Source organism: Tamandua tetradactyla, chromosome 2, assembly GCF_023851605.1.
Source record: "Tamandua tetradactyla isolate mTamTet1 chromosome 2, mTamTet1.pri, whole genome shotgun sequence".
NCBI lineage: Eukaryota > Metazoa > Chordata > Mammalia > Pilosa > Myrmecophagidae > Tamandua > Tamandua tetradactyla.
Window position 1 is genome coordinate 153545286 of NC_135328.1, and position 27029 is coordinate 153572314.

General features: G+C 40.8%; 2 pseudogenes; both read left to right on the forward strand.

Moving 5' to 3' along the window:
* Window positions 1-9159: 9159 nt before the first annotated feature.
* On the forward strand, window positions 9160-19887 carry LOC143657646 (glyceraldehyde-3-phosphate dehydrogenase pseudogene; annotated as a pseudogene).
* Window positions 19888-20572: 685 nt separating this feature from the next.
* Window positions 20573-21310, forward strand: LOC143662744 (protein FAM3C-like; annotated as a pseudogene).
* Window positions 21311-27029: the final 5719 nt, after the last annotated feature.

A 27029-nucleotide genomic window follows, 5' to 3' on the forward strand; every position in this document is an offset into this window, starting at 1 on the left:
GATGAGAATTCTATTACTGTGAAAGAAAGGTTACTGCTACTGTACTATATCACCTAATGCATTGAATCACACCTTTTATAAGCAATGTGGAAAGAATTACCCAAAAGAATGATGGTGCCACTAACAGAAACAGGAGAGCTAGGGAGGGAAGCCAGCAACTAAAGTAAGATGATGAATTCATTTTGGAATGTATAAGAGCCTTCCATGGGGCACTGGCTTGCAGCCATTCCAAGATTGGCACTGGAGCTCAGGAGAGAGGACAGGTCTGGCATGACAGTCATGATCACGGAGACCAGGAACGACCCCCCAATGGGGAGTGACAGAATGTGCCTTATGTTGGACTGTCCAATAGGCTTTAGTCAGTACTATGGGTATTTTCCTACACTGTCTCCAAGAAATCTCACTTCTCCTTTAGTCTTTCTTGTTCTGAATGGTACTGGTGCTTACCTTTAGGAAAAAAAGAGTATCTCTTTTCTATTGAGTCTACATTTGAACACGTGGTTGACATGGTCCCTCCTTACACTTCTTGATAACAGCCCCTTTTAACGTGTGTATGTGCGTGCACACACATTGATGAGGGGAAGGGACAAAAATTGGAAGGGAAGTAAGTGCTCGGAATTTCCAAGTCACATCTACTGCAGTACAAGCTCCCTTTTCTTTGGCACTTGTTAACATTTTTTAGCATCCTGAATTTTATTTCATCCCCTATTGTAGTCTTAAAACCTAGGGATGAGGTAGGGATCAATAAGTACTATTTGGAATAAAGTGGACTTGGCAAAGCACCTTCACTCTGGTGGCAGACATAGATTTCTGGCCATTAGGAGAGGATTTGGCTCCAAAGTATGAACTACCCTCTCCCATAGGTTCTGGGAGTGCTTGGCAGAGTTCTAGCCAAACTCAGGAGCCAGCAGCCCACCCTCTAGAAGATGGATGTAAATGTCAAGTGCTGAACGAATGTGAACAAAATGTGGCAAAAAAAGACAGGATTCCAACCCACAGATGTGCAGAAAGCTGTCAAAATCTCAATTTCCCTGAGCACTATTTTGACTGATGACATTTTGAGCGTCAAAAGATAGCTTTATATTGAATGATTTCTGTCTGGAAGCAAGATTTGGAATATCACATAAGTTGTTCAGATTCAGATTCATCTGGGGTGCAGGGCAAGCCAGCGGTAAAATGAAATTAAGGTGACGCTTGACACTTCTTTGCCAACCAAGGAGGTACAGTTAGCAGCTATGTAAGATGATGCCCATTTTTAATAGCTTGGCGAACTAATGAGGCAAATGTGAGAAAGAGGCATCTGATTTATTTGCTTCCAGCATATTTATTGAGTTTGTATCACATGTCAGCACTTTGATATGCTATCTCATTTATCATCCCAAGAATCCTAAGAGGTATTGTTATTCCTACTACCTAGTGAGGAAATCAAAGCTCTGAGAGGGTAAGTAACTCACCCAAGGTCACACAGCCAGTTTAGATGTGAAGCCAGGATATAAGCCCATCTCAGTTTGGATGCATAGCCATGTTCTTTACATTATAACTTATTTCTGAAGAAAAGAGGTTTAAGATTAATTCATACAGAATTCATTTCAATTTAATATTTATGGAAGATCATTTGCATAGAGCAGGATAAGCCAAAGCCTAGGCATGAGGTACAAGGCACCATTTCCTAAGGTGAGTGAAAAGTGGTAAGAACACTGTCAAAAAGAAATGTGCCCAATAAAGAATAAAGACACACTACCAAAAAAAAGAAAAAAATGAAAAAAAAAATGTGCTCTATAATTTCTTTATTCATATCCTTTGTTTATCTACCTGTTGGGTCATTTGTTTTTCTATTTCTGATGTGTAGCAATCCTTTATATAATTTATGATACCATCCTTTGTATATTACATGCATTTCCCAATATCTTCTCCCAGTCTGTGGCTTGTTTTTTAATTTGTTGGCCTTGTCTTTCCTTGAACATAAGTTTTAAACTTAATTGTAATCAAATGTATCAATATTTTCTTTAAAAAAGAAAATAAATGTGCCATCCATGCATAAGGAGGAACTGTTTATAGGTAGTACATAAAAGGATGAAAAAAATTATCCTATAGAGAATGTACCCAGAATTCTTTATTAGAAAGTATTGTATAAGATCTTGAAAGTGGGGTATTTCTAGAAAATGTACTATCTACAGACTGGAAAGAGAGAATAGTAAAAGATCTGTTTTTAAAACTAAGCTAAATAAAAATTTAGAAAGCAAAAATTTAATGTTATGTGTGGCATCAGCTTAACTTATTGGAAGGGACATGAAATCCATAAGAACGGCTAAAATTAAAAGGACCGAAAATACCAAGTGTCAGTGAAGATTTAAAGCAACTGGAAATCTCATACCCTGCTGGTTGGAGCATAAATTTCTCCAACTATTTTAGAAATCTGTTTGACATTAGCTACTAAAGTCACACCTATACTCTGGCCCAATAACTCTACTCCTGCTTAAAGACTACAGAAAAAAAATGAGTGCATATGTTTGTAGAAAGACATGTACCTGAGCATTCATCACAAATTTATTACACCCCAAAACTGGAAACACCCTAAAGTCCCTAAAGAGCAGAACGGCTATTTCCAATGTCTTGGATTTTAAAAGCCTTCCGTGATCTCCTGTGGTCTTACTTATCTAACTTTACTCCCTATTCCTAGTACCTCAAAACTGATAGTTCCAAACAGACAAGGTTCCTCATAGTACTTGGTTCCCACTCAGTGCATTATGAATATTTTCGTATTTCTATGTGGACTTTTTGGCAGCCTAGGTTAAAGAATGGGTGGATGGCCAACAAGACTTGGAAGTTAAAAATAGAAAGAATAACCCTGGAAAGTTTTACAGGTTTATCTCCCCTGAGCCCTGAGTTTACATTTCAAAGGGTATTAAAGCCCAAATATATTAATTTACATCCCAAAGGATTGTAGCAATCTAGGTATAGCAGCACTGTGATTTAAAGAAGGAAGTCTGTCAATTCACAAAAGAGGAAACAGGACTGGCTAAAATGTCCTATCATACTAATACTAATAAAACACTAATAAAAGTGCAAATAAAACAAGATACAATTTTTCATTTATCAATCTGGCAAAGAGTTAAAAAAATTTTTAATATTCAGTACTGGAAAGATTGGCGTAAACCTCACACGCTTTGGGTGGAAGATGCTTTGGCAATAAGGCATTAAATGCCTGAACTTGTCGCATGCCCTTTATCCTGCTTTTAGAATCATCCTAAGGGCAAAATAGTGGATATGTGCAAAGATCATCAGAGCGTCATTTTTCATGGAAAAACCTAACAGACCAACCATAGGAAGTTAGTCAATTAAATATGGTATAGTGATCCACTTTTCAATGCTGTAGAAAAATATTTAATGACATGAAAATTTTTCATAATATATTGTTAAATGAAAAGCAAGCTATAAGCATTATGCACAGTGTATGACAACACCTGTAAATACATGTATACACACATACACATAGAAAAATACTGGAAGTCTATATACTAAATTGGTAGGAAAATGAAAATTTTAATTTTTCTTCTTTCTGCTTATCTGTATTTTTTAAGTTTTCTGAAATGGATGTACTCTGCACTGCTGGGTTAAGATAAACAACAAATGTTATTCTATTAATAATATAAGGGAATTATCCTGATACCTATCAAAAGCAGGAGGTTCTCTGCCTGATGTGCACAACAGCCAATCTATGTCACCAGGGTTCCAAAGAGAGAGTTTATTGCTAAGTGCAAAGCAGGAGATCACATGGCCTATTGGCCCAAAAATCTTTCTCCACACACTGCAGCAAGTCTGATAGTTTCATAGTATCAGGAGATGAGCAGATTTTATGCTATGAGTGCAATGGCTCGAGACGACAGTTAGAGATTGTCTAATTATTGACTGAACATGTGCAGATTGATGACACTCTTAGGTGCAGAATGTATGTAAGAAAATGGCAGCCTTAACATGATGATGAACATGTTAAGTAATTATTGTTAAATGTGGTACAGTAACCACATTTTATTAACCACATTAAAAATAATTTAACACATTAGTGTTAAATATGTGTTAAGTAATTGCTATTAAATGTTCTTGCACATGTCAAATGGGCCAATTTTGGTTAGAATACCACATCATCTAGTAAGACAGTTTAGCAAAAATTCTTTTGCCAGAAAGTCCATCATCTAGTAAGATAGTTCAGGTTAATTCTGGACTGACTCAAGGTCCTTCATTAATAAACACTAGGGCTGTCTTTAGTGATCATAAGACTCTAGAGTTGAAAAGCAGGTTAAGGGGGTACAAGTAGGGCCAGTCACAAGGTTTTTACAATCACAAGATAAAGGCTATATAGTTATACAACTATTATCAAATTTCAAGGCAGCTGGACCACAGTTAAGCAACCTCAGACATTTCTCTTTCATCATTTTAAATTATATGAGAAAGTAAGAAAAGCACTATGTAATAATTCAATAATCATAATTATTTGTCAATTCCTAACTTCTCAGATACAATCTGAGAATCAGATGTAGTTTGGTGGTTACTTGGGCAGAACGCTCCCCCCCAACCATGGTCCACAACCCTCAGGCCAGAGCCAGCTCTTCCCCTCTCTAGCCACCCCTCCCCTCACTGGAGCTTTTCAGGCCTTAAGAGCCATAGTTGGTCCCTGCAAGGGAGTGCAGGGACAGCGAGGGAGAGAGACTTCGGATACTCCTGCCAGGCCATGGGATATGAGCCTATGGATGTCTGCTGGACATCGAATGCTTCCTTCACATGCTGGCCAGGTTTACCGTGTTAACAGTTCAGTTCTTCGTGTATTAAGTGTCAGCTGGCCACCACCTCACCATGATGTTGTAAAAGAAAAATAATACAGACAATGTGAAACAGGCAAGGAGAACATATATAATAGAGAACTGAGGAAGAGATCAGAGGTTATTGTGATAGAGAGACCAGAAAGCTATAACAATAGGGGAGAGGGAGAAGGCTGAAGCAGAGAGTGGACAGAAGAGTCTTGAAGGACTAGGATGAGCTAATGGAAGCATACAGGATGCGGAGGGCAAGCAATGCCGTGTGGCTACTGCTTGAAGTATCTCCTGAGTTTACAGTCCAGTCCAGGTGAAATGGGTTCTATCCAGATTCTGTAAGGGCCGAGGTGAGGCTGGGTGCCTGGAGACAAGGAGAAGCCTGTCTAAAGTTCAGCCAAGCTAAGGAGAAGTTAAGACTGCCTTGGTCAGTAGTAACACAATGGGTGGGACATTTCTTAACCCATGATGCTTTCAGGATCATGGGGTTTGAGCAAAACTCAACACTGGCAATATAAAACATTCTTTCTATGACAGTATCTTCCAAATGTCAAACTTATTAGCTTTTTTTTTTTTTTTGCATTTGTGTAAAAATTAGGAACTATCTATACACAGCTCTTGGTAATTCAGGTTCGTTTCATCACAGCCAGCCATAAGGATCCTCTGAAGAAGGGCAGTTTTCACGTGTGCTGGTTTGAAGTTGTGTGTACCCCAGAAAAGGCCATGTTCTTTTAACCCATTCCTCTGGGTGCAGACTTGTTGTAGGTGGGACCTATAGATTAGGTTGTTTCAATTGAGATGTGACCCACCCCATTCGAGGTGGGTCTTAATCCCCTTACTGGAGTCCTTTATAAGAGGATAAAGGATGCATAGAAACAGCCCAGAGAGCTCAGAGAAGCTGAGAGATGAATAAGGAGAAGCTCATAGAGAAAATCTCCAGAGAAGCTCAGAGAGGATCCACAGAAGCTCAGAGAAGAAGCCACTGAAGTCAGTAGCAACAAAACACCAAGGGTTCCACCACAAACTGCCTCTCGTTTCTGTCTTTCAATAATGAGCCTGTGATAGAAAACCAAGATCTACAAAGAAGAAAAATCATGGCTGCATAACAGTGGAATCAATGAGTGCTCATTGACCTTGACTTTGAGGCTAGTGGACATAGGGACCCATTAACTCCCCCTCATCACCCCCCCGTCAGAGTCACTTAGTGCAAAGATCACACCACATGACCTCATTGGGCCATTCTCTCAGGAGGCCTTGTGTATAGGCCAGCATGGCTATTCTAAAGGCAGTGCCAAAACTAGGAACAGATGGAGCCCCGCATGAGTTAAAATACATTATCTGTCATCCCCCACCCCAAATCCCACTCACTCTTGCTCTGTTGTGACATTCACCTCCAACTGCTGGCTCTCTGAAACTACCCTCCTACCTCCCCTAACTGGCTCCTTCAGGACATTTCACCCACATCAAAAAAAAAAAAAAAAGAATTGTTTTCTTTATTCCCCAAGGAAGGTAAATACAGAACTGGAAAGTGGGCAGCAGTGCAAAAATGAGACAAGAAGTTTGTGTCTTTTGAGGTTCTCTACTCAAGGGAAGTTTTTGGCATGACTCTATAATAAACTAGTTCCTTAGATTTAATTTTTTTCCAACTGATCATCCATTGACTGGTCAATACCAAGGATCTCTTTTTCTTAATTTTTTGGTAATGAACAAACCAATATCTACCTGTCATCATCTGGAGTAAGACCCATGTTACCAAAAAAGAAAAGGGGCTACCTGTTGTTTTAGTTTCCTAAGCTGCTTCAGCAAATACCATGAAATGGGTTGGCTTAAACCATGGGACTTCATGAGCTTACAGTTTTGACGCCAGGAAAAATGTCCAAATCAAGCCATCATCAAGGCAATGCTTTCTTCCTAAAGACTGTGGAGTTCTGGAGCTGACTACTGGCAATATATGGTCCTTAACTTGTCCCAACGCAAGGCACGTGGTGGACTCTCCTCACCTCTCTGTCCTCTTCTGGGTTTGACTGAATTTTGGCTTCTTGTTTCCATGGCTTTCTCTCTCTATGGCTGAATTTCATTCTTTTATAAAGGACTCCAGTAACAGGATTAAAATCTATCCTGACTGAGGTGGGACACACCTTAACTGAAGTGACCTCATCAAAAAGTCCTACTCACGATGGGTTTGCACCCACAGGAGTGGGTTAGATTTAACAATCTGTTTTTCTGGGGTACCTACAGCTTCAAACCTCCGCAGCTGTTCACCCCTTGACGAAGGAGCCCCTGAAAGCCTCCTTCAAGTGCTAAGTTTCCTCCTACACTTGATTTAAAATGGCATGTTGACACAGGAGCCCAGATCAGAGTCCTCAAATCGTCCTCTAAATCAAGGAGGTCTGCAAACTATGGCCCAGGAGCCTTTTTAAAGTTTATTGGAATATCGCCACTTTGTTTACTGTTGTCTATGACTGCCTTTAAAAATCAGACTTGAATAGTTTCAGCCAAGGCCATATGGCCTGCAAAGCCAAAAATATTTACTGTCTGGCCCTGTACACAAAAGTTTGTCCACCCGTGGTGGACAATGTCTAGAGACAATGGAAGGTTACTGGGATTTATCATCCTGCCCAGACAAAATTCCATTTCCCCAACCCCCACATCACAAAGGCAATCCACTACTTTTCAAGAAGAGGCTCATGAAGGGGGGAGTGAGACTTAGTGGAGAAATAAGTGAGAGATTTTTAAAGATAATTTAAAATCTTCAGAAAAACAGAGAAAGTATCTCTGAAAAAAAATACATTTATTCATAAGAGTATATATTAGGTGTACAAAATATGATACTAAAGTAAAGTTTCAGGTAGTGCCTAAAGCAGACTGCATCTGTTACAGAACAGCAGACATAATAAAAATTATAATAACGATAATAAGCTGCCATGGATTTCTACAGTGGCTTTCTTCTAGCAAGTTCAAAGCACTTTCTTTTAATCTTTCATATACCTTCACTACATTTATGAGAATTGCTAGACTCATTTAACAGATGAGGAAAGAGGTTAAGCTACAACAAAATTGGATTTGAGGTCTCTTAATGTCAAGATGAACGTATAGTTTTTCATCTAATAAACGAGTACCCTTTGGTGAGTGAATGGGGGCACAATTAATCATTACATTCAGACAACAGGTGTAAACCAGAACTGTTCTGGACACACTAGGACATATGGTCACCTTACCTAGGAATAATAAATCTCACTTTACTGGACAATGATTTGCACAGTTAAAAACCTACTTTGCAGAGAGAGACTAGAATAAGGAGAGTAGTTTATATGATTTTCAGCAAGTCAAATACCCACGAACTTGACTTGTTGGGACTTTGGAATGTGGAAGACAGAGAAAAGAAGTCATTATTGTACAGAAACCTCATAAGCCCAGGTCCTAGAAAGTTGCAGAGGTTTCAGGCTCTAGGCCAAAGGCCACAAAGCAAATAACCCATCAAACTGTCATTAGGACTTCCAAAGCCAGAAGAGTTCTGAGGTCTAGGAGACAGGGGAGGCAAGGGAGAACAATAGCCAAAGGTACTCTGAAATCCATAGGAAATCGTGGCCTCTAAGGAGGTTTTAGCACAAAGCTGAAAGTCTGTACTCTTCAATGAGAGGATAAGAAAATGTGCAACTGATTCCTCAAATAATTGGTGTGGGTTAGGGGATAGATGAAGAAGGGAGATGGGAGCAGGAATGATTACCAGCCTTTGCTGGTGATTCAACGTTGTCCTGCCACACAGAAGATACCCCAAATGTTTGATGTATGAATAATTGGTTGAATATGCTTCCTTGACATACACTTAAGCAACAGATTATGAATATTAAGAAAGCATTCATAATCACAGGCTAAGACTTCAGAAGGCTCTAGAACCTTTGATATTTTCCTGGAACCATCTCCCAAGTTCTGTAAAATTAGAATATCAGTAATATGTATATGATTACATAATAGGGTTGATGTGATGATTAAAGAGTTAATACATGTAACGTGCTTAGAATAATACTTAGTCCATAGTAAACTTTAAGTGGTGGTGGCAGTGGTGGTGATGGTGGTCGAGGTGGCAGAAATAGTGGTGGAAGTGGAGGTGATGGAGATAGTAAAGGTGAAGGTGAAGTTGGTGGTGATAGTGGAGGTGGAGGAGGTGGTGGTGGTAGAGGTAGTAATGGTGGTAGCAGGGGAAGTAGTGAATGTAATGGTAGAGACAGAGGTGGTTGTGATGATGGAGTTGATGGTGGAAGGGGTGGTTGTGGAGGAGGTGGTGGTAGTGGTGGTGGTGATGGTGGAGATAGTAGTGGTGGAGGTGGAGGTGGAGGTAGTGGTGGTAGAGATGGTAGTGGTGGTCGTGGGGGTGGTGGAGATAGTAGTGGTGGAGGTGGAGGTGGAGGTAGTGGTGGTAGAGATGGTAGTGGTGGTCGTGGGGGTGGTGGAGATAGTAGTGGTGGAGGTGGAGGTGGAGGTAGTGGTGGTAGAGATGGTAGTGGTGGTCGTGGGGGTGGTGGAGATAGTAGTGGTGGAGGTGGAGGTAGTGGTCGTGGTGATGGTGGAGATAGTAGTGGTGGAGGTGGAGGTGGAGGTAGTGGTGGTAGAGATGGTAGTGGTGGTCGTGGTGATGGTGGAGATAGTAGTGGTAGAGGTGGAGGTAGTGGTGGTAGAGATGGTAGTGGTGGTCGTGGGGGTGGTGGAGGTGTTGCTAATGGTCATGAAATCTGGTTCAGTTCCTGAGGTTGCTCAAAACAAATACCATGGGCAGGCTGCGGTGACTCAGCAGGCAGAGTTCTTCCCTGCCATGGCAGAGACCTGGGTTGGGTTCCCGGTGCCTGCCCATGCAAAAAAAAAAAAAAAAAACAAACAAATACCATGAAATGGGTTGGCTTTAAACAACGGGAATTGATTAGCTTACAGTTTGAGAATGTGAGAATGTTCTTGATGAAGGTATACTCAAGGTGCTGCTTTCTTCAGATAACAACCCTCAGCTCCTCTGCCACATGGCAAGGCACATGACAGCATCTACTGGTCTCTCCTTTCTCTTCTGGGTTTCATTGATTGCAGCCTTATGCTTTGGTGGCACTCTCTCTCTCTCTGTGTCTGTCTGTCTGTCTCTCTCTCTGTCTCTCTCTGTCTCTCTCTCTCTCTCTCTCTTCTCCTCCCTCTCTGTCTCTTTCTCTTCAGTCCATTTATAAAGGGCTCCAGTATGACTTACCCTGGGCCACACCTCAGCTGAAGTAACCTCATCAAAAGGTCCTACTTACAATAGGTCTACACTGATAGGGATGGATCAGCTTTAAGAACATGACTTTCTGGGGTATATATGGTTCAAAATCATCACGGTGATGGTGGTGGTAGAGATGGTAGTGGTACAGGTGACAGAAATGGTGGTGTTGAAGTGGTGGTAGTTCTTCCTCTGCAGAATAACGCAGAACTGTGAGCGAGAAAAACTGCTATTTCCACTGGGAACATGTGAGGCTTGTAAATCATTCAAGTTTAACCCAGCCCCATCTGGAATTAACATAAACTCCAGAGCTTCCACATTCTGTAGGAGTGAAAGTCACCAGTAACCAGGTGTTGGCTGGCTGGCTTTATGTTATACAGGTAAAATCCTTTTTAATCAGATATATCTACCATTAACAGAATTAAAAGGAAAATGACAAACTGGAAAAAAAATATTATCAACTACAGAAACAGGAATACTATTTTTAATATATAAGGAGTTATTTTAAATCAAGAAGGAAAAAAAAAACACAATCCAATAAGAAATGGGGAAAGAGTCATGTAAACATGGCAGAATAGACAACCACTTTTATCTCTATCCTCTCTCAAACACAGCTCAGAGAGCAAAATTAATTTTTGAAGATAAAGGTGGTAAATTAACTAAATGTTGCAAACCTATAGGGACAAAGAGAATGGAAGAAGGCAGCAGACAAGCAATGTCAATGAAATTTTGGTAGATGGAAGGAAGCCAGCACAAAGCAAACAGATGGTACATACAGATACATGAGGATTCAGAATTGTATGCAACAAATCCTCTAAAGGCCAGCATACTGAATGAGGCCAAAAATAAGACTGACTGAAAGTCAGTTTAAGAAGAACTCAGATCCCCCAGATTCACTCTCCCATCCAGGAAGAGAAAAGAGAGGATAAAAACTATCAAGATGTAACCATATATATTTCCCCAGAACTGTAGGACATGAGGTTTTAGATTGAAATGGAAAGAATGGCTGCTGCTGATGGACAGACACTGAACTTTCACATCCCAGACCCTTCTCTTGGGTGAGGCAGAAGCCATCTGCCACCAGAGAAAGGTCAAGTAACTGCCCATCTTTGAGTGACTGTTCTGATGTTTGGCAAAGGCAAAGATCTCCTCACACTGCAGAAAGGATAGAAAACCTCCACCTCCAGCCTTGTACTGCCTCAAGACAGGAGAAGGACAGGAGACCTTCTCATGTGCAGAATCCTGCACTGATACAAAGCAAATGCTATTGGAGAGGGAAGAAGGACAGGGAACTCACTTACGAAAAGACCAACCACCAATAAAGGGTTTGGGCAGCCACAGGGGGGTGGGACATGGAATCTGCCTGGGCTGCAGATGCTGCAATGAACAGAAAGAAGAGGCTGTTTGCCACTGGGAGAGCAGCAGGTACACTGAGAAAGCCTTACTCTTGAGGCTCAGGTGCCAAATACTGAGTCTAGAGCAGGAATCCTGAGAATGAACCCTCATTACCCTCAAGACCCTTGCACTGAGTAAGGAACAGGCAGGGTTCACATCTAAGGGAGGAGAAAGAGAATGGAGAGAGAGCAACCCCCTTCCCCCATCCCCGCCTTATCCCAAGGACAGGCACACAGAGCCTACTGATAACCAAGGATGGAACAGGAACATTGAGTATGCCCTTCATTTATTTACTTACTTGTTTATTTATTTTTTAATACACCCTTTCAGCACTCGAAGCTTCACATTAAGTACAAGGTTGTGGAAATCCATCACTGGAGGAATTTAAAGCGTATAGTTGTGAGGACCCAGGGCCTGGGCCCTGCCCTCTCCTCCATTATGAGAACAAGTCACTGCACATAGCTGCCTACATAACCCAGACAGACATTAAAGGTCAGCAAGGGAAAAATGTATCGTCATTCCCTCAGAGGAAAGAATGTATCATCAAAGCATTAAAACTCCTCTCCCCTAATCAAACTTCATGAGACCCTGCTGAAATTCCATTGTCATACCCTGTGGACCTAAACCTTATAAGTCAGTCCTGTGGCACTCCTCTCTTTTTTTTTTTCCTTCTACAGAACACCGACTTCCATTTCCTGACCCACCATCATTAGGAAGAATCTTCTCCTGCTCATAAGTCCCTACTAAACTCATGGGTAACACCGCACCAGGCATATTCTTTGATCTTGGTGCTGAGTTGGGTTGGAACATTTGGCGAGCCAAACAGGAGACCAAAGAGTGACTGGCTGTAAAAGGCATGAGTATTGGGAAGGGAGATTCCCCAAGAGGACTCCTGGGATGGCCTGCAACATCTATGTGGGGAGGGGTGGCCACCCTCCTAGATGAATGAGGACCACTGAAGGAGTATAAGGATGCCCAGAACTCCCTGGCCAGACTGTTAGTATTCCTGCAGCTACAGTTCAGATTTCATAAAGAAAAGGAGAGCTACCAGGCTGCCATGGCCATTTCTTGGCACCTGTTAGGAATTGCATGTTCAGCCATGGAAGAGGACCTGGCCACTAAAGCTGTGATTTGCTGCCTGAAAGAAGAACATAACTCAGAAAGGGACTTGTGTATAGTCCAAGCAGACTTGAAGGATGCATTGAATGAGAGGCTATGCCATGTAGATGAGAGTTTAGAAATATCGGCATGCTGCTCTGCTAATGTTAAGAGGGAGTAAACTGCCCAAGGGGCAAGTGAGACATATGCTGACTTCCCCTGAATGAGACTCTAAATTAGGGATCCTGTTGATTTCTCTCCAGATGATGATGATCCCCAGTCAGACTGGGACATTGAAAATGAGGAAAAGAAGCCTGCTCATCCTCTGGTCCAACAAAAAGTTGTCAGAACATATTCAGCACCCTCACTCCCCAGAGGGGTGGGTGACACTGAGGATGCCACAGCCACAGTAGCTGCCTCAAAATCCCCTCCTGGCCAAAAGATCTTAATTACCATGTGGAACTACATCACTACGGAATTATGTGAAATCAGGAATCAATAGAGACAAAAGCCTAAAGAAATCCTGCCAAATTGGTTACTATGTCTTTGGGACCCTGAGGGAATGTTGCTTTCAGGAAAAGAAACATGGGGAGACATCTGGGCTGCCTGTCACAAGTAAATGTAACCATGTTTCAGGTTTCTGCCCACAATACTGATTCTTTACCTGGCAATCTTGAAGCCAATACTTTAGCAAGAATCCGTAGCCTCAAGCCAACATTGCACAAGGCTGCTGAACGGTTGCATAGGAAAACAGGACACCAAGGATACCAAACCACAGAGACTGGCACAGCAATTTCAACTGCCCATCACCAGACAACAGCTAAAGAACTTGTCCTTCCTGTTCGCTATGACACATGACACCTGAGGATACTTCCTCATCAACTTGGCCACATTGGTCCCGAGTAGATTCCAGTCCCAAGTGGCAGGTAAATTGTATTGGGCCCCTCCCATTATCTGAAGGTACATAATATGCAGCCATAAATACGGCCACTAGATTGTTGCTAACCAAAGAGCTACAATACATTGCTTAGAGAAGCTAAATGCTTTCTTCAGGGTCCCCACACTATGGACAATAATGGGGGGGGGGGCGTATTGGACGACTAACCCAAGCCTAGGCTACTGAACATGACATTTTATGGACATTTCATTTACCTTACAACAGCACATCAGTGGGGTTAATTGAAAGGATGAATCAGCTTTTAAAAGAAAAGTTAAAAGGTAACAAGAAATCTCTGCGGCAATGGACATGCCAGTTGTAGCTGACACTCACCAGTCTCAATTCAAGGTCCTGAGCAGCTGCTTCTACTCCTGTTGAACTGTAATGGGGGCCCATGCAGGCACTGTGAATTCAAGTAAAAGGACTAGCAACAAGCAACACTAAGCCACAATGAAGTAATGAAAATAACTTGCTCTTGCCTGCACCACAGGCATTAGAAATTGGGGAAAATAAGGTTGATTGGCCATGGTCCTGGTCAATGCAACTGTGCTGGTGGGAATTGAAGCCTATGGGGTATTGGAGTCACCCAAAATTTAAGACTACATGGTCTAGTTTGCTAGCTGCCGGAATGCAACACACCAGAAACAGATTGGCTTTTAATAAAAGGGGATTTATTTCGTTAGTTCTTCAGAGGAAAGGCAGCTTACTTTCAACTGAGGTTCTTTCTTACATGGGAAGGCACACGATGGTCTCTGCTGGCATTCTCTCCAGGCCTCTGGGTTCCAACAACTTTCCTTGGGGTGATTTCTTTCTGCATCTCCAAAGGCCTGGGCTGAGCTGCAAGTGCTGAGATGAGGTATGCTGAGCTGCTTTGGCTGTGTTACCTTGAGTCTGTCATTTAAGCATCAGCCAATTAAATCAAACATCTACATTGCAGCAGGCATGCCTCCTAGCTGATTGCAGATGTAATCAATAACAGATGAGGTTCACATGCCATTGGCTCATGTCCACAGCAATAGAACTAAGCATCTTCATCTAGCCAAGTTGACACCTGAATCTAACTACCTCAAGTCCACCCCTTGTCAACTTGGCAATTACACTTATCACCTTAAACAATATTAAAGTGCAAAAAATTCTCCTCTAGCTGTGGACCTATGAATCTCAAAACAAGTTATCTGGTACCAATATGCAAAGGAGGGACAGTCACAGGATCCATAGGGAGAAATTGGAAAGAAAACCTGCATGGCAAACACCATTGGATTTCAAAGTCTGAAAGTCATTTATCCTTCGGCTTTAAAAAGGGGCAGTCCCACCCTTTCCAAGGGCCTATGCGGTGGCCCACCTCTTTCCAAATCAACCCCAGGGAACAAGGAGAAGACCACCTTTTTCTCGGTTCCACTCTCTCCGGGCATCAGGGCCACCCCTGGGCTCTCTGCCATTTCTGGAGCACACACTCAACCCCTCAATGTGGTGGCAGCCAGGCTCTCCCCAGTCCCCAAGGAGCGTGCTATACCTTCTCAAAGGCCTGAGGCGGCACAACTCTTCCACTGCAATGAGATGGGAGACTCATCCTCTGCCCTCAGGGTAAACTCAACCTCTCCATGTATATGGGTGGGTCCACTCTCCTGGCCCAAGGCTTCTTGGCTTCAGACCCAAACTTCCATGGTTCTCATTCTGCAAACTCCAATTTGTCCCTTTTGTGTCCCCCTTTGTCCAGATTGGCAGTGATTCTATTAATACCAACTGTCTCTTCAAGCACTACAGGACTTCTCCATCATTCTTTTCACAGTTCCTCCAAAATCTTCCCCTTATTCATCCAAAAAACTGGTCCAACATGTCTGGTGTTTGCAAACTGCAGTAGCACCCCACTCTCCGGTATGCCAAAAATTGTATATGTCAACAACCTGGGCACCCCCCACTTCATACCTCAAGGCACAGTATATGTGACTCTGTGGACACTTATTATGCCCAGGCTAATTGTGGATTTGACTCCAGAAGGCTCCCTAAATAATTGCAGGGGAAAAGCCATGGTATTTAAAACCCCCTCATAGTACCCCTTCTCCGGGATTCTACTAGATCAATTAGATTTGCCTCGCACAGCTTCCCATGAACATCTTTCTTTTCACTCTTAGCATCGTAGCAAGCATCTTTCTGCAATAGGATTCTGCAGTTACCTACATACACAATAAATATCAATGCTAAGTATGCACTGAACTGCCATTGTCAAGTGCCACTGGTCTGCCTTAGACTGCGAACCATGTGTATTAAACTGCAATGTGCTGAATTCTACCATGCCCTGCTGGCCTGGTAGAATTCAGCACATTGGAAAATCTGGAAAAGAATCTCAATGAAGATGCAAATCACAAGTTTTCATCACTTTGTGGGTTTGTTATCTCTCTGTGGGGTCCCCTAGTGTTCTGTTTTTCTCTTATACTGTTGTGGAATATAGATGTAATGTCTATCCTATGGTCACCATAGCCTGCTGTGTCACGGTGGATTGTGAGGACCCAGGGCCCAGGCCCCATTCCCTCCTCCATTATGAGAATAAGTCACTGCACATAGCAGCCTACTTGACCAGGACAGATGGTAAAGGTCAACAGACAGTAAAGGTCAACAGACCCATTCAGAGGGGAAAGAATGTATTGTCAAAGCATTAAACTCCCCTCCCCTCATCAGATCTCATGAGATCTGCTGAAACTCCTTTGTACACCCTGTGGGCCTAAAACTTTATAAGTCACCCCCATGGCATTCCTCTCCCCCTTTTTTATATAGAACACTGACTTCCATTTCCCAATTGGCCACCATGAGGAAGAATCTTCTGTTCATAAGTCCCTAATCAAACTCAGGAGTAACTTTGTGCCAGGCGTGTTCTTTGGTCTTGGGGCTAAGTTGGGTTGGAACACTGTTGTGAAATGAAGGTAACAATAGCCACCACTAAACCCCAATAGCTCAACCATAGACTTAATTGGTTCAACTCCCACAGAGCACAAGGATGGGAAGAAGAGATAGAAGTATGCTATTGTAAGGTTTTTACACTATACATAAAGATCAACTGTGATAGGTTACATTGTATATTGTAAATTACATGTATATTGTAAATTTACATGTATATTATAAATTCTAGATGAAACACTAAAAAAAGTAATAATAAAACAAAGAGGTATAGCTAATATGCCAAGAGTAGAGATAAATATGTATGGAGCAGCATTAACAGCTCAGTGTTGCCAGCTCAGTGTTGCCAGCTCAAGTGAGTTCTTCAGATGCACATTCAATATATCAGAAGCTCTTTTATTTCTTTCTCATGAGAAAGGGCACTCACAGGAACAAGGGGTGAGCAAATGCCAAGCACAGGAGCACATAGGCTACTTTTGTCTTAGTCCCTAATGAAAAGGAGCCCCTCCCTGGACTGTCATTGGCTGGCTACTTAGGAGTTACAACCTCATCTCAGAAACTAGCCAATTAAAAAGTTTTCTACAACTTATTATCATAATTATTCATTTGCCTTTGACTAACCACAGATAAAGTTGAGTCTTTCATTTGTGTATTTAGCTGTTCTTATACACAAGCTAAGAGGACCAATCAGGTAAGCCTCATACCTGACCAATCATAGATAAAGGTATGTTAAGTCCTTATTATCATATGTTGTTTGGTGCGGGGAGGGGAGTGGATGTGAGCCAGATTAGAAGGTCGAGGCTTAAGTTACTTTATTTAAGTGAAAGGAATCCACCATCCCTTACAAGTAGAATCATAAAAAATATACCCAATCTAAAAGAAGGAAAGAATAAACAAAGAATAAGTGAGATAGGAAGAAAAAGTGCAAGGTAGTAGATTAGCCTAACTGCATCAAAAATTATATTTGATAAATGTTCTAATACTCCAATTAAAAGGCAGAGATCATAAGATTAGGTTTGTTTGTTTGTTTTTGAAGTGAGACAACCTATGCTGCCAATAAGACATCCATTTTAAATACAAAGACAAAAATTGGTTGAAAGTTAAGGATGTGGAGGACTTGTAATTCTGTGTAGCTTAATGCAATACCTGGATACATTCCAGACTATGGTTGGCTGATAATTAAAAAGTACTAATATAGTTCCTTGAGAGGGAAGAGAGAGAGAGAGAGAGAGAGAGAGAGAGGGAAGAGAGAGAGAGAGAGAGAGAGAGAGAGAGAGAGAGATAGATTGAGAGAGAGAGAGAGAACTAGTAAACTTTCCCATCTGGGAAACCCTGGGTACCTTCTCATCGATTGGGGACTCCCAAGAAAAGAGGCCAAACCCTTGATTTTGATGCTTGTCCTTACAAAGTGTGTTTTTGTAGTTGAGAAGCTAAGACTACCTATAACAGGGCCTCAGAATTGCTTCCAGGAAACCTCTTTTGTTGCTCAGATGTGGCCTCTCTCACTCTAAACCCAACTCTGCAAGGAAAATCAATACCCTCCCCACTATGTGGGACATGACATCTATGGATGAAAGTCTCCCTGACAACATGGGATGTGACTCCCCAGGATGAGTCTGACCCTGGCACTGTAGGACGGACAACAATCTCAGGACCAAAAGGTGAGGAAGATGCATAATAAAATAAGGTATCAATGGCTAAGTGAGATCAGAGTCAAAAGGCTATTCTGGAGGCTACTCTTTTGCAAGCTGCAGTTAGAAAGTGCTAATTGCCATGGTTTGCTAAACCCCAATCAACATCGCTCCTATTGATTCTTAAGAGCACTTAGGGCTTGAACTGAGATCCTGTAAAGGTTTCATGCACTAGGTTTGGTTTCCTGGAATATATAATTCCCCAAGGGTTCCTAGGTTAGATAAATCTTGAAACTCAAAGGGGCCAGCCTCTCCAAGATCATCAATTAATTTCAACCCCCTATCCTTTAGTACGAACACCCTTCTCAACATGATAAAGTTGGAACAGGCATTGCCCAAAGATTCCTATAGATCAGGAGAAGGATTAAAGGAGAAGGAGGAAGTATAACAGGAAAATTGGATTTAACAAACAAGTATGGCTGCTGAATCACTTTATTAATATTCTTTGCAGCCTCCAGTGCTTTGGAGCAACTAGAAGGAAAAATCTGGGATGGTGGAATGGTAGCCCATGACAAACTATGGGATCTGTTCTGTAACTACTTGTTGAAGTATGCTTTGAAAATTATTGCTTTTTTAGGATGGAATAAGATATGCCATGCAACACTAATTTTTTAAATGCTGCATGTGTACCAGACAAAGTAGACTTCCAGGCAAAGAATATTACATTATGACAAATGGCTCACTTATTCAAGAAAACATAGCAATGCTAAATGTGTATGCCACTAAAAAAGAGCTTGAAGCTTCAAAAGCTTCAAAAGCATATGGCAAAAGCTAATAGAGGCTCTCTGCTCCTCCCCACTTGACAGACAGCCACATCATTTCATGCAGCACCAAACCGCATCACTGACACATGATGGTGAAGGTCAGAATGAATGGATTTGGCCATACTGAGCACCTGGTCACCCGGGCTGCTGTAAACTCCAGCAAAGTGCAGGTTGCTGCCATCAATGAGCCCTTTGTTGACCTCTACTATATGTTCTACATGTTTCAGTAGATGATTTCAACCATGACAACTTCAAAGGCACCGTGAAAGTTGAGAACATGTAAGCTTGTCATCAGTGAGAATCTCAACACTTCCTTCTAAGAGTAAGGTCCTATCAATATCAAATGGAGTGATACTTGTGCTGAATGTGTTGTGGAGTCCACTGGTGTCTTCACAACCCTGGAAAAGGCTGGGGCTTACTTGAAAGATGGTGCCAAGAGTCATCATCTCTGCCTCTTTGACTGATGCCCCCATGTTTGTGATGGGTATGAACCATGAGAAGTATGACAACTCCCTCAAGATCATCAGCAATGCTTTGTGCACCATCAAGTGCCTGCTCCCCCTGGTCAAGGTCATCCATGACAATTTAGGCATCATGGAGGGACTCATGACCACTGTCCAAACCATCACTGCCACCATTTTCCTCTGGGAAAAAGTGGCATGATGGCAGGGGGCTGCCCAGAACATCATCCCTGCATCTACCAGTGCTGCCCAGGCAGGGCGGCGAGGTCATCCCTGAGCTGAATGTGAAGCTCACTGGCATGGCCTTTCATGTCCCCATCCCCAATGTGTCCATCATGGATCTGACCTGCCAACTGGAGATAGTGGCCAAATTTGGTGACACCAAGAAGGTAGTGAAGTTGGCATCAGAGGCCCCTTTAAAGGGCATTCTGGGTGAAACTGAGGACCAGGTTGTCTCTTGCGACTTCAACAGTGACACCCACTCTTCCACTTTTGATGCTGGAACTGGCATTGCCCTCAACCACCATTTCTTCAAGCTTGTTTCCTTCAATGAATTTGGCTACAGCAACAGGGTGGTGGACATTATGGTCTACATGACCTCCAAGTAGTAAGAGCCCCTTGGACCACCATCCCCATGCAACAGCATGAGAGAAGAAGAGAGAGGCTGTCAGCAGCTGGGGAGCCCTAGCCGCAACTCGATCCCCCAACACTGAGAATCACCCATCCTCCACAGCTTCCAACCCAGACCCCTTGGAGAAAGGAAGGGGCTAAAAGCCCTACCTTGTCATGTACCATCAATAAAGGACACCCAACCAAAAAATAATAATAATAATAAGCTGATAGAAAAAAGCATATAAATCCAAAATTATAATTACTAATTGATAGAATAAGTAGACAAAAAATCAGTAAGGATATAGAAGATTCAAACACTAGAAGTCTTGACCTAGTTGACATTTCTAGAACACTCCACTGAATAACAGAATTCAAATTTTTCTCAAGCACACATGTAACAGTCACCAAAATATACCATATCTTGGCCTGTAAAACAAATCCCAATAAACTGAAAAGGATTGAATTCATAAAAAGTAGGTTTTGCAACCATGACAGAATTAAACTAAAAATCAGTACAAGAGAGGGGAAGCCAGTGGAGCCAAGAGGAAGCCAAGGAGTGAACATGAGACCACAGTGGAGGGTCCACTGTCCTCCAACAGGATGGCCCTCTGGCAGGCTGGAGAGGCAGGAGGGAGGCTGGAACTATTTAACAAGAAACTGTCATAGATTGAAAAGCCAAAAATGAGGGTAGCAGGTGCATAAAGTTGGTCATAGCTGTGGCAGTATTTTCACTGATACTTTATGGTATATCTCAAGTATTTGAAATAAAAACGGATGCAAGTTTAGGAAATCTATTTGCAAGGTCAGCAATAGACATCTAAAGACTTCCAGATATAATGTGGGCTGTCAAAAGTTTTCCCTGAGAAGCATTTTGCATTTAAAATGGCAAGTGGAGCAGCCAATGTGGTGGGACCAAAACTTGGCTTAGAAGACAATGTTTTAATGAGCAGTGTTAAGAATAATGCTGGAAGAGGATCACTGTTGCCTTGGTAAATGGAAAAACAGGAGAAGTGTTGGACACTAAATATTTCACTATGTGAGGAGATGTAGCACCATTTATTGAGTTTATGAAGTCCATACAAGATGGTGCAATTGTCTTAATGGTGACATATGATGATGTCTCAATGATGAGACACAGCAGCTCACTGGCTGAATTGAGAAGTACATATATTACTAATCTTGATTCCAGAGTAAACTGGGTCTTCTGTGGTGGAAGAGACATTAAGACAAAAAGAGCCTTTTTTCCTCTCTTTTAATGAAATTTTATTGAGATACATTCACACACCATGTAATCCATCCAAAGTATGTAATTAGTGCAAAAAGCCCTTTTGAACAGCATATAAGAACAATAAGGATACAAATAAATATGAAGGACAGCTTGAACCCAAGGAAGGATGCATCCCCTAGAAGCAAGACTAAATAAAATGTGGAGAAAATTGAAGGAAGTGTACTTTGACTATTAATGGAAAAGCTGTAACAGAAAACCTCATGTAAATATTTTAAGAGCATGCAGCCATCTCCACATGTGCATGATCATTATCTCTTTTAATATCAGGATCACTTATTGCTAACATAAATAGATGTCTTTGTAAATAGTCATCAAAAGGAACAAATCACTGAACTATGTTTAAGTACATTTCCCTAATACAATGTTTAGACTCAGACTACTGTGATAATGACATTAATTCTAACAGCTTACTCAATAGATAACTAAACAGAGAAGATTGTGAAAAGTATACATATATATATAATATATATATGTAATATATATTTGTATGTATGTAGGCATGCATGTATTCATATGCCATATACATGGATCTATGTACTGGTCACTGTGAAAATCAATCATAGACTAATATGGATTTTAAGGAGGGAACCATACTTTCTTTTATATATATATTGCCTTTTGATGATAGGGCATTTTAAATTAAAAAGATATTTGGTATTTTCACTTTTGAGGAAGGTCCAAGATGGCAGCTTAGTGAGGGGTGGAATTTAGTTCGTCCTCCAGAGCAGCTAGTAAATAGCCAGGAACAGTACAGAACAACTGCTGGGGCCCCAGCAGTGACCAGATACATAGCACACACCAGTCTGGACAAGCTGGACCAGCTGCAATACCATCCAGAACCATGAGCCCCCCCAAGCCGTGGAAGCTGGCGCCCCTCCCCCAAAGGCTGCTTCCCAGAGGAGAAAGGAAAGAGACTTTACTAACAGCAAGGGGCTGAGCTCAACCAAGCTTCAATCGTGGAATAACAAATTCTGACTACTAAAAATAGACCCCCAGCTCAGCTGAACCTCGAGTAAAAACTAAGGTTGCTGGTTTTTGCCCTGGTGCAGAGGGGGCAGGGCTGATAGAAAAAGAAAAAGAAAAAAAAAACCAGAGGTATTTTTTGGGTCAGACAGCAAAAAATATATGTAAGGCTCTGGGCCCTGAAGGAAAGGAGTGGGCACACAGGACCTGGAGATACACAGAGTAGTGTACCAACTTACGCTTTTGATTGGCAAACCCAATGAATGGGGGTCCTACTCTGAAAAGGACTTTTTTTTTTTTTTTGGCTGTGCTTCTATGGCTTGACTACTCTTTGAATACAACTGCAAGTCTTCTCAGGCACCAACTTCCCTAAGCAAGGGCAAAATTCTTGTCTGAGAGACAAAGAGCCTGGTCAAGTGAAAGGAAGTAATTCCCTGGAGGCTGTGCCTTCCCCAGGAGAGGGTGGGGCCCCCAGCTCAGGTACAATGCCTCCCTCAAGGAATTCAGACTCCAGGGACTGGAAAACTGAAGCGATTAAAGCCAGCCTACAACCTCCCCTCTGTCTCAACCATGACCCCAGCAATGAGAGTCAGCTGAAGTTAAAAGTACCATATCACTTTATTCTGGTGGGACCCGCAGGCAGACCCACATACTGGGCAGGATAGGAAAAACAGAGTCTAGAGGCTTCATAGGAAAGTCTTTCAATCTGCTGGGTCTAATCCTCAGGGAAAACTGATGCAGGTGATTCTTTCCTCCTGAGAGAAGACCAGTCTGGTCTGGGAAAATCTGACTGGGGCCTATAAGACCTAAGTAGATCCTCCTAAGGGAAAAAAAAAAGGCACCATCAAGCAGGGCAAGAAACAAGAAAACAAGAACTGAAATATTCTCATCTGTTAAACAAAGCCTATGCTAAAGGTCTAGAATAAGCTAAACTGAATGTCAAAGAACAGATAGACAACAAACTCATCTAGCAAGAAAATCCTAGGTAAAAGAATGAAAATAATCTCCAGAATAAACTAATTAAGGTAATTAAATGTCTAGACACCAGCAAAAAATAACAACTCATACTAGGAAAACTGAAGATATGGTCCAGTCAAAGGAACAAACCAACAATTCAGATGAGATACAGGAGTTGAAACAATTAATTCAGGATGTTTGAACAGACATGGAAAATCTCATCAAAAATCAAATCAATGAATAGAGGGAGGAGATAAAGAAGGCAAGGGACAAACAAAAAGAAGAAATTGAAAGTCTGAAAAGACAAATCACAGAACTTATGGAAATGAAAGGCGCAGTAGTAGAGATTTAAAAAAATGGAAACCTACAATGTTAGATTTCGACAGGCATAAGACAGGATTAGTGAATTGGAGGATGGGACATCTGATATCCAACAAGCAAAAGAAAATATAGGGAAAAGAATGGAAAAATATGAGCAGGGACTCGAGGAATTGAATGACAACATGAAGCACATGAATATACATGTTGTGGGTGTCCCAGAAGGAGAAGAGAAGGGGGAAAGGAGGAGAAAAACTAATGGAGGAAGTTATCACTGAAAATTTCCCAACTCTAATGAAAGACTTGAAATTACAGATGCAAGAAGTGCAGGATACCCCAAGGAGAACAGATCCAAATAGACATACTCCAAGACACTTACTAATCAGAATGTCAGATGTCAAAGAAAAAGCAAGAATCTCGAAAGCAGCAAGAGAAAAGCAATCTATCACATACAAGGGAAGCACAATAAGACTATTCATAGATTTCTCAGCAGAAACCATGGAGGTGAGAAGACAGTGATATGGTAGATTTAAGATTCTAAAAGAGAAAAACAGCAAACTAAGAATTCTATATTCAGCAAAATTGTCCTTCAAAAATGACAGGGAAATTAAAGCATTTTCAGACAAAAAAATCACTGAGAGAATTTGTGACCAAGAGACCAGCTCTGCAAGATGTACTAAAGGGAGCACTAGAGACAGAGAAAAGACAGGAGAGAGAGAGGTGTGGAGAAGAGTGTAGAAATGAAGACTATCAGTAAATTAAAAAGAAGAAAAATTAGATATAACATATAAAATCCAAAAGGCAAAATGGTAGAAGAAATTACTGCCCTTACAGTAATAACACTAAATGTTAATGGATTAAACTCCCCAATCAAAAGACATAGACTGGCAGAATGGATTTAAAAACAGAACCCTCTATATGCTGTCTACAGGAGACACATTTTAGACCCAAGGATAACCATAGGTTGAAAGTAAAAGGTTGAGGAAAGATATTCATTGATTACAATCAATTCATCTGATTGTAAACAACAATCAGAAAAGAGCAGAAGTAGCTATACTAATATCCAACAAATTAGACTTCAAATGTAAAGCAATTAAGAGACAAAGAAGGACACTATGTATTAATAAAAGGAACAATTCAACAAGAAGACATAACAATGATAAATATTTATGCAGTTAGCCAGAGTGCTCCAAAGTACATGAAGCAAACACTAAAAAGAGAAATAGACACATCTACCATAATAGTTGGAGACTTCAATTCCCCACTCTCATCAATGGACAGAACTTCTAGACAGAGGATCAATAAAGAAACAGAGAATTTGAATAATACAATAAATGAACTACACTTAACAGACATTTATAAAACATTACACCCCACGACAGCAGGATACACCTTTTTCTCAAGTGCTCGTGGATCATGACAGATCAAGGATAGACCATATGCTGGGTCTCAAAGCAAGTCTCAAATTCAGAAAGATTGAAATCATACAAAACACTTTCTCGGATCATAAAGGAATGAAGTTGGAAATCAATAATAGGCAGAGTGCCAGAAAATTCACAAATATATGGAAGCTCAACAACACATTCTTAAGCAACCAGTGGGTAAAGGAAGAAATTACAATAGAAATCAATAAATATCTCGAGGTAAGTAAAAATGAAAACACAACATATTAAAATTAATGAGATGTAGCAAAGGCAGGGCTAAGAGGAAAATTTATTGCCCTAAATGCCTATATCAAAAAAAGAAGAAAGAGCAAAGAAAGTTGTTCACTTGGAACAACTAGAGAAAGAACAGCAAACTAACCCCAAAGCAAGCAAAAGGAAAGAAATAATGAAGATTAGAGCAGACATAAATGAAACCGAGAACATGAAAACAATCGAGAAAATCAACACACCAGTTGGCTCTATGAGAAAATCAGTAAGACTGATGGATCCTTAACAAGGTTGACAAAAAGAAGAGAGAGGATGCAAATGAATAAAATCAGAAATAGAAGAGGAGACATAACCACTGACCCCACAGAAATAAAGGAGGTAATGAAAGGATACTATGAACAACTTTATGCTAATGAACTAGACAACATAGATGAAATGGACAACTTCCTAGAAAGGAACAACAAACATTGCCTCGAGAAGAAAGAGACGACCGCAACAAACAAATCACAAGTAAAGAAATTGAATTAGTCATTAAGAAGCTCCCAAAAAAGAAAAGTCCAGGACCAGTTGGCTTCACATGTGAATTCTACCAAACATTTAAGAAAGAATTAGTACCAATCCTGCTCAAACTCTTCAAAAAAAAGTGAAGAGGAGGGAAGCCTACCTAACTCATTCTATGAAGCCAACACCACCCTCATACCAAAGCCAGACAAAGATACTACAAAAGAAGAAAACTACAGACCAATCTCTCTAACAAATATAAATGCAAAAATTCTCAACAAAATTCTAGCAAGTTGAATCCAGCAGCACATTAAAAGAATTATACACCATGACCAAGTAGGATTCATCCCAGGTATGCAAGAATGGTTCAACATAAGAAAATTAATTAATGTAATACACCATATCAACAAATCAAAGCAGAAAAACCACATGATCATCTCAATTGATTCAGAAAAGGCATTTGACAAAATTCAACATTCTTTCTTGTTGACAAACACTTCAAAGGATAGGAATAGAAGAGAACTTCCTCAACATGATAAAGGGAATATATGAAAAACCCACAGCTAACATTATCCTCAATGGGGAAAAACTGAAAATTTTCCCCTTAAGATCAGGAAAAAGACAAGGATGTCCACCATCACCACTGTTATTCAACATTGTTTTGAAAATTCTAGCCAGAGCAATTAGACAAGAAAAAAAAATTCAAGGCATCAGAATAGGAAACAAAGAAGTAAGTAAAACTCTCACTGTTTGCAGATAATATGATACCATATGTTGAAAACTCTGAAAAAAGCAAAATTACTAGAGCTAATAAGTGAGTACAGCAAAGTAGCAGGTTACAAGATCAACACTCAAAAATCTGTAGTGTTTCTATACACTAGTAATGAACAATCTGAGGGGGAAATCAAGAAAAAAATTCCATTTGTAATTGCAACCAAAAGAATAAAATATTTAGGAATAAATTTAACTAAGGATACAAAAGACCTATACAAATAAAACCACAAGAAATTGCTAAAAAGAAATCACAGAAGACCTAAATAAATGGAAGGGCATACCGTGTTCATTGACTGGAAGACTAAATATAGTTAAGATGTCAATTCTACCTAAATTGATTTATAGATTCAATGTACTACCAATTAAAATCCCAAAAACTGTACTTTTCAGAAATACAAAAAACAATAACCAAATTTATCTGGAAGGGGAGAGTGCCCTGAATAGCTAAAAATATCCTGAGAAAGAAAAATGAAGTTAGAGGTCTCACACTATCTGACTTTAAGGCATATTATGAAGCTACAGTGATCAAAACAGCATGGTACTGGCATAAAGATAGATATAATGACCAAAGGAATTGAATAGAGTATTCAGATATAGACCCTCTCATCTATGGACAATTGATCTTTGATAAGGCAATCAAGCCAACTTACCTGGTATAGAGCAGTCTCTTCAATAAATGGTACTT